Consider the following 7,058-nt stretch of genomic DNA (forward strand, 5'->3'; position numbering starts at 1 on the left):
CGGGAGTGTTGCTGAACAAAGAGACCTTGGAGTGCAGGTTCATAGCTCCTTGAAAGTGGAGTCGCAGGTAGACAGGATAGTGAAGAACGTGTTTGGTATGCTTTCCTTTATTGGTCAGAGTATTGAGTACAGGAGTTGGGAGGTCATGTTGCAGCTGTACAGGATATTGGTTAAGCCACTGTTGGAATATTGCGTGCAGTTCTGGTCTCCTTCCTATCGGAAAGATGTTGCAAAACTTGAAAGAGTTCAGAAAACATTTACAAGGATGTTGCCAGGGTTGGAGGATTTGAGCATTTACAACAATGAAAAGGGAGAGAAGGACTATAGGAACTTTTTCAGTTAAGTTTAAAATATGGCTTGAGAATCAATTATAAAACAGTAAAGGTAATTATAAAACAGTTCAGTAAAGGAGGAAGGTCGATAAAAATTGATTTTATCATGAAAATAGCAAACAGATTTTTTTGTGTGCTTCACTAGCACTTGATACAAAAAGCAATGAAAATATAAACAAATGTTAGCAATTACCAAAGAGGATATTAACAACATAAAAGAGTTACTGTGCAATTGTAATGTTAAACTGATGGTCAACACCAGATTATGTCAGTGTAATATGTGGCCAAAAACAAGGTAAGAAAATTGGACTCTAGGCATTGAGTAGAAAGGCTACAAGAACAAAAGAAATGGGAGCAGGAATAAGCCATTTGGCCCTTAAACCTGCCCTGTAATTCAACTAGGTAATGACTGATCTGCCCAGGTCTCAACCTCTCTCTTATGCCTCCTGATGGAAGTTTGGAAATTTCAGCTATGTTATTAAAGATAATTACTAAAAATGTCCGATTGACACATGAGTCATGATTAGAGTGGTCTTGGTGCTGCAAGATTAGAGTGATTCCTGATGAAGGGCTCCTGCCCAAAACATCGATTCTCCTGCTCCTCGGGTGTTGCCTGACCTGCTGTGCTTTTCCAGCACCACTCTAATCTTGACTCTAACTCCAGCTTCTGTAGTCCTCACTTTCCCCTGATTGACACATGAGACTAATCAAGACATTCTTGAACAAAGACAATATGACATTGGAACATTGGTATTGCTCAACAGGGAAAGACCCAGGTTCCTTTAGTTCACCTACTCATATCCTGCTTTGGAGGTCTTGTTGCACTAGTTATTCTGAAGAAGGATGCAATATTTATGGTCAGAAGGTCACAGCTTCTTAAAGCATAGATTGAAACTAGTGTGATAGAGGTGGTTAAGAGAATCAACAATATCTGTAACATCATAAAAAGCATTAGGATCAACCAAACGCCCTTCAGCAGGCACAGGTACATGTTCTGCATAGAAGATACAGCTCCACTGAATCTGGTCACCGCTCTCAAAGTAATCAACTGACCTCATGTTCACTTACATTATAGGACTATAGCATTTGCTATGAGCAATTAATAATTCCATGCACAGAGTTCAATATAAAGTCATTTATGAGAGTTGTGGCAGGAAATACTTCATACAATGAAACAGTTGATACAATGAACTAATGGGAGAACACTGCCAGATGAAAACACTGGGCAGTGTACAAGTGTGACTTTATTTTACAAAATCACTTCCTAAAGTCTTGATAAATATACTGTGCCTACTGATGAAAATTAACCAAACAATCACAATGGGAGATGGTTCAGATCTATTCACGCAGCTCAGCATTCACTGAGGAGATGGCATTTATCCCACTTGGATGGTATTCTGTAGGAGATATTGACAAGGGTGAACATGCAGTTACAGTGCCATCACTCAGCAAGTGTTTGTTATGAAGCTCTGTATTGTGACTCCCTTTCCAAATAATCACAGCGTGATTTCCATTTAATAAGCTGCTGCATAACGCATTTACTGCCTTGGAAACCAAAGGTTCATGGGAAAATTGCAAAATTTGCTTCCTTTCTACTTTAGTTTCTTCTCCTCTCACAACAAGCTAGAAACCTGTTCCATGAAAAAAACTAACTATGGAAACAGACATAAGGATGTTGTTAAAATCCTCTTGGTTCCTGTGTTATTAGATATAAGTCAAAGTTTTATTTTCTCACATCAAGGCAGTTAAATTAAAAAACATTAAGGTTCCACAGATCTAGCAGCAGACTGCACCAGTGACTCCACCTATCCGTAATAACAACATAAATGCTAGCAAATCACAGAAAGCGGCACAATTGAGAAATGTGAAGAATAACTCGAAAGTTATTAGGATGCGAGCCCACAATGAATATTAAAGGAATGGAGATGGGATTGGCATTATGTAAATATATATAGATCCTAGAATGGAGGACTTCTGATACATCCATTGTATCATCCGACACATAATGCACAATAGTTCCTCTCTGACATCATTTCAATCCTCCCAAAGAAATTTCAGGTTGAAACAAGGCACCTCACAATCTTCTGCAGTGCAGAGATAAAGAGAAGGTGGAGAATTGAACTCTTTCATTAATGGCGCCAAGAAGACATTTGGTTACTACAACTATAATTCTTACAATATCTTGCATATGTGTAGCACAATTAAGATTGCAATCTCAAAACACATCACAAGTGCATGAGAAAACGATTCATGTGTCATGCCAAAACAGACAATATTATGAAGTTAGCCATAGGTTTGTTTAAAGTAGTAGTTTAAAAGAGGGAATTAAAAGAGGAATGCAGAAAGGAAGTGAAGGTGTTTTGGGATGGAATTGCAGAGAGTGGGACCTAGATTCTTGTAGCCATGACTGCAAATAGTATGGAGAAATCAAGAGAATGGAAAAGAAGACAGAATCGGAAGAGTGCAGACTTCAGGAAAGAAAATATTCAAGGAAGATACAAAGATAAGGAAGACTGAAATAATGTAGGAATTTACACACATAGGTGTGAATGCTAACTTTGGGCTATTAGGTGGCCGGCATTAATGCTGATCAGTCAAGTTGGGGTATTGGTTAGAATTACTGCAGGATGAGTTGTGATGATGGGTGAGTGAAGAGTATACAAGCAAATGGAGTGATGGGGGTGGATGTGACTAAGATTGGACAGAATTGGGCAACAGAATTTAGGATAAACTGAATTTTGTGGTAAGTAAAAAAACAGTCAGAAGAAGCTGAGAATAAATAGGTTTGGAGATGCAAAGGGTTCCAGTGGCAGATGGGTTCTGATAGGGGTGGAGACAGATAACATTCCAGTGATAGAAAAGTGTGAGCTTCGTCATAGAGTGGAATCACCTACCACGACTATGAGCTTTCGTGGATCGAGGAACGCAAATGATATTGGCAGTTCCCTCTCAATATTAAAGTTTTGCACAAAATTGAGCTCTATGGAATCACTTGGTGATATGTCAGTCAATAGAGAGATGCAGAACTCAACTTCACTTTCTTATTACGCCATACTATCAGTGCAATCATTTCAGCATTATCCTGAGTATTCACAGTCTGTGTTTGTGCATATATTGCTTACTGTGTTACTTCCATTATATTTGAAAAATATTTACAGAGAGCTTATTTAAATTAATCTTATGTATGCATGGAAGTTTTCAATGGCTGTTTTTGTATTGATTCTTTTATATTGACTGTCAAGATCATACATCTTACTGAAACATATAAGATCCTGAAGAGATTTGCCAGGGTACACACTGAAAGGGTGCTTTCCCCCATGGGAGAGATTAGAACTAGGTGAAACATTTTACTATAAAGGGTCTCCCACTTAGGACAGAATTGAGGACAATTAGTTTCTCTTCGAGGATCATGATTATGAATGAAACCTTTTCTTCCAAGAGAACAGAAGAGGCAGATCATTCAATATTTTTAAGACAGCAGGGGAATAAAAAAAAGATTCATGACTAACAAGGGAATCAAAGTTAGTGGGAATAAGCAAGAAAGTGGAGTTGAGGCCACAATCAGATCAGCCACAATTTTCTTGAATAGTGCAACAGGCTCGGGGGTTTTAAAGGCTTATTCCTACTCCTAATTTGTACGAATGTATGTAAGTTCCTTATTGCCTACAAGGTACACTTTCACTCTAGCTACACTTTCAATTGATATCTCTGACAGTGAGGCTTTACAACAACGACAGAGAATTAAATTGGCTTGGGCATCAACAAAAATAAACTGTAAAGTGGCACTCCTTACACCCCCACCCAAACTTTCTTGACTATTGACCTTAATGGGGAAAACCTGTGATGAAGATTATGCTGAAATGCTATTAATGGTTTTGCCCTATTACACAAAGTTAATGTTCTTTGCTTTATTTTCATCAAGGTCACATACATAATTAAAAGTAACTTTTATTCTAATCACTCATATCTAGTCCTTCAATAACTCATACTCATGCAAGATCTGTACACCAAAAATGCACTTCCTATTAGCAGCAGGATTGAGAATAAGAAGACACAAATTTAAGGTGATTAGGAAAAGAACCAGAGACAAATGGATAAGATATATTTTAAGCATGAGACATTGGAATTTTGAAAATACTTTTCAGTCATGGCTTCCAGACTATACTGGACATATTTGAAGAGACAAGATTCACAGGGGGTGGTGGGGGACAGGCTGAGGAATGGAATTCCCTGGTCTGTTCCCACAGGAAGTCAGCCCAGACATGACAGACAGATGGTCTCCTTCTGGTGTAGTAACCTTCTACTAGGACTCTATATGAAGATAATTGTGCACTCACTGCTGGATCACGTAGACATTTCCCTGGTCTAACCTCAACAGATGAGTGTGACTTTTGATGTATGATTCTTACATAGGTATGCATTATTGATGGACTTGTTACGAGTAACAGGAATAACAGTTATTTGTATTTACATCTGTGACCTTGATGAAAATAAAATAAAGAACATTAATTTTCTGTAACAGTGCAAAACTGATAATAGCATTTCAGCATATTTTTGAAACTCCATTGGAAGTTTTTCCCCATTAAAGTTAATAGTAAAGAAGGTTTGGGTAGGGGTGTAAGGAGTGTCACTTTACAGTTATGCAATTTTTGCTGATGCCCAAGCTAATTTAATTCTCTGTGGTTGTTGTAAAGCCTCACTGTCAGAGATATCAATTCAAAGTGTGGCTAGAGGGAAAGTGTACCTTGTGAGCTATGAGGTACATACATACACACATACAAATTAGGAATAGGCCTTTAAGACCCTTGAGCCTGCTGCACTATTCAAGAAGATTGTGGCTGATCTGATTGCAGCCTCATTCCACTTTCTTCCTTATTCCTAATGTCCTTTGATTCCCTTGTTAGTCATGAATCTTCCCCTCTTCCCCCCCTCCCCCCCCCCCCACCACCCCTGCCTTAAAAAAAAGTTGAATGATCTGTCATCCTGGTCGACTCTGGTCAAACTTGAATTGATTCTGAATGCTGCTAACAAAACACTGGCCAACCTTCTCTAAGGACAACGGTCACAACTTCTCCAGTCTATCCATGTGGTTGTTCCTCAAATCATTCTCCTATTTTTGTTTCCTGCATGCTATGACTGACATTTTCAAATCACCCTATTCAGGAGTGTTATTATATACTTCTGGAGCAGGTGGTGACTTGATCCCAGGTTGTCTGGCTCAGAGGTAGGGACTTTACCACTGTACCACAAGAACCCTCTTTGTTTTCCACCATAGATACTTTTAAACAATCTGTTCAGAGATGTTATGATATAACTCTGGAGCAGCTGAGACTTGAACCCACCTCCTGGATCAGGAGTGGAAAAATAGCACTGTGCCACTAGAGCCTATATTTAACACAATAGGTATTTTCTAATTAGCTCAGAAATGCTAGACATACTTCCAGGTAAAACTTGAGCAGACTTCCTGGCTCAGAAGTCAGAAAGCTACCACTGTACTGCAAGAACCACTTTCCACTATAAGATGTGATTTATTGCTTACACCTGACTCAGATTTTGGGAGGCTGACTTTTGGATGTCTAGAGCACTATATTCAGCCTGTTATCATGGTGTGGGCATAGGGGAGTGCATTTCACAAATCTAAGAAGCCAATTCCCAGGTATCTTCCTTCCGAAATCAGAACTATACTAGTGTCAATATAGAAGTATTTGTCTTCATTACAAAGGAGATTAGCATGTGATGTCAATACAGTAGACAATGGACTGTCTTTTCTTTTGGAGGAGAATGGTTGACCTACATAACTTACTTGTCTTGTGTAAGATATGTAGCCATTCTTAACAAAGATGAATTTATGACTTCAGAGAGGCAGCCTTGGCCTCTGTGAACATTCCCCTAACATCACAGAAGTCCGAGTGTAAACATTATGTATAAACTTTGAGTAATTGTCCTGACATAAATTGGTAGTTGCAGCATTGCCATCATTGATTTCAATTACCATTGAGTAAAACTAGTCTATGGAAACCTGAAATATATTAAAAAGCAAATTCTGTTCCACAATGTAAATTCTGCAGGAACTTTTTTGGTCAGCCACCATAACTTTTTTTTGTTAATGATACCTTAACTACAGATTAATACAATAGCTATTCATCTGTGCAAATCTCAGAGATGCTTTGACATAAAGACCATTGCCTCTTTGAAGGTTCTCCTGCTAGCAACTACACTTGGTACAGAGAGGATGATTCTTAAAATGTTCACGCACTTATGGATCCGCACCTCTTTTGATCTGTCTTTTGACTGATGGCTCCTGTGCTGACCTGTTAAACAGAGCAGAACAATTCCATGTGAATTTTGATGCAAACACATAATTTCATTTTGCATTATTTATAACTTTAGAAAACTCTGAATTCTTTCTTTACTGCCAGCTTTTATTCACTTTGGTTGGCCCAAAAGATGTTTTTCTTCATTTATTTGAATTACATACATCATGCTTTGTTGTTACCTTATGAATGGTGAACCACAAAACCATTTATGTAAATTGTCATATCAAAACATTTAAAGCTGGGTGTTGGCTATGACACAGTTCAAGTTGAAAATCAGTAACAACTTTAGATGGCTGCATGGATTCGTTTAATATAAACATGACAAAAAACATTCCGAATTTATCTTTACAGAGCAGACCTTGTGAAACTTAGTGTTTCAAGGGATAGCATTAATATTTCTAATTTTAAA

General features: G+C 38.1%; 1 long non-coding RNA gene across 1 annotated transcript in view; it reads right to left on the reverse strand.

Moving 5' to 3' along the window:
• Nucleotides 1-6,624, reverse strand: part of LOC122557479 — a 20,438-nt gene extending 13,814 nt beyond the window's left edge. The window contains exon 1 of the long non-coding RNA XR_006313845.1: nucleotides 6,589-6,624. This is a non-coding gene — a long non-coding RNA (uncharacterized LOC122557479). The remainder of the gene's footprint in view (nucleotides 1-6,588) is intronic.
• Nucleotides 6,625-7,058: the final 434 nt, after the last annotated feature.

This window comes from Chiloscyllium plagiosum, chromosome 15, assembly GCF_004010195.1.
Source record: "Chiloscyllium plagiosum isolate BGI_BamShark_2017 chromosome 15, ASM401019v2, whole genome shotgun sequence".
NCBI classification, from domain to species: Eukaryota; Metazoa; Chordata; class Chondrichthyes; order Orectolobiformes; family Hemiscylliidae; genus Chiloscyllium; species Chiloscyllium plagiosum.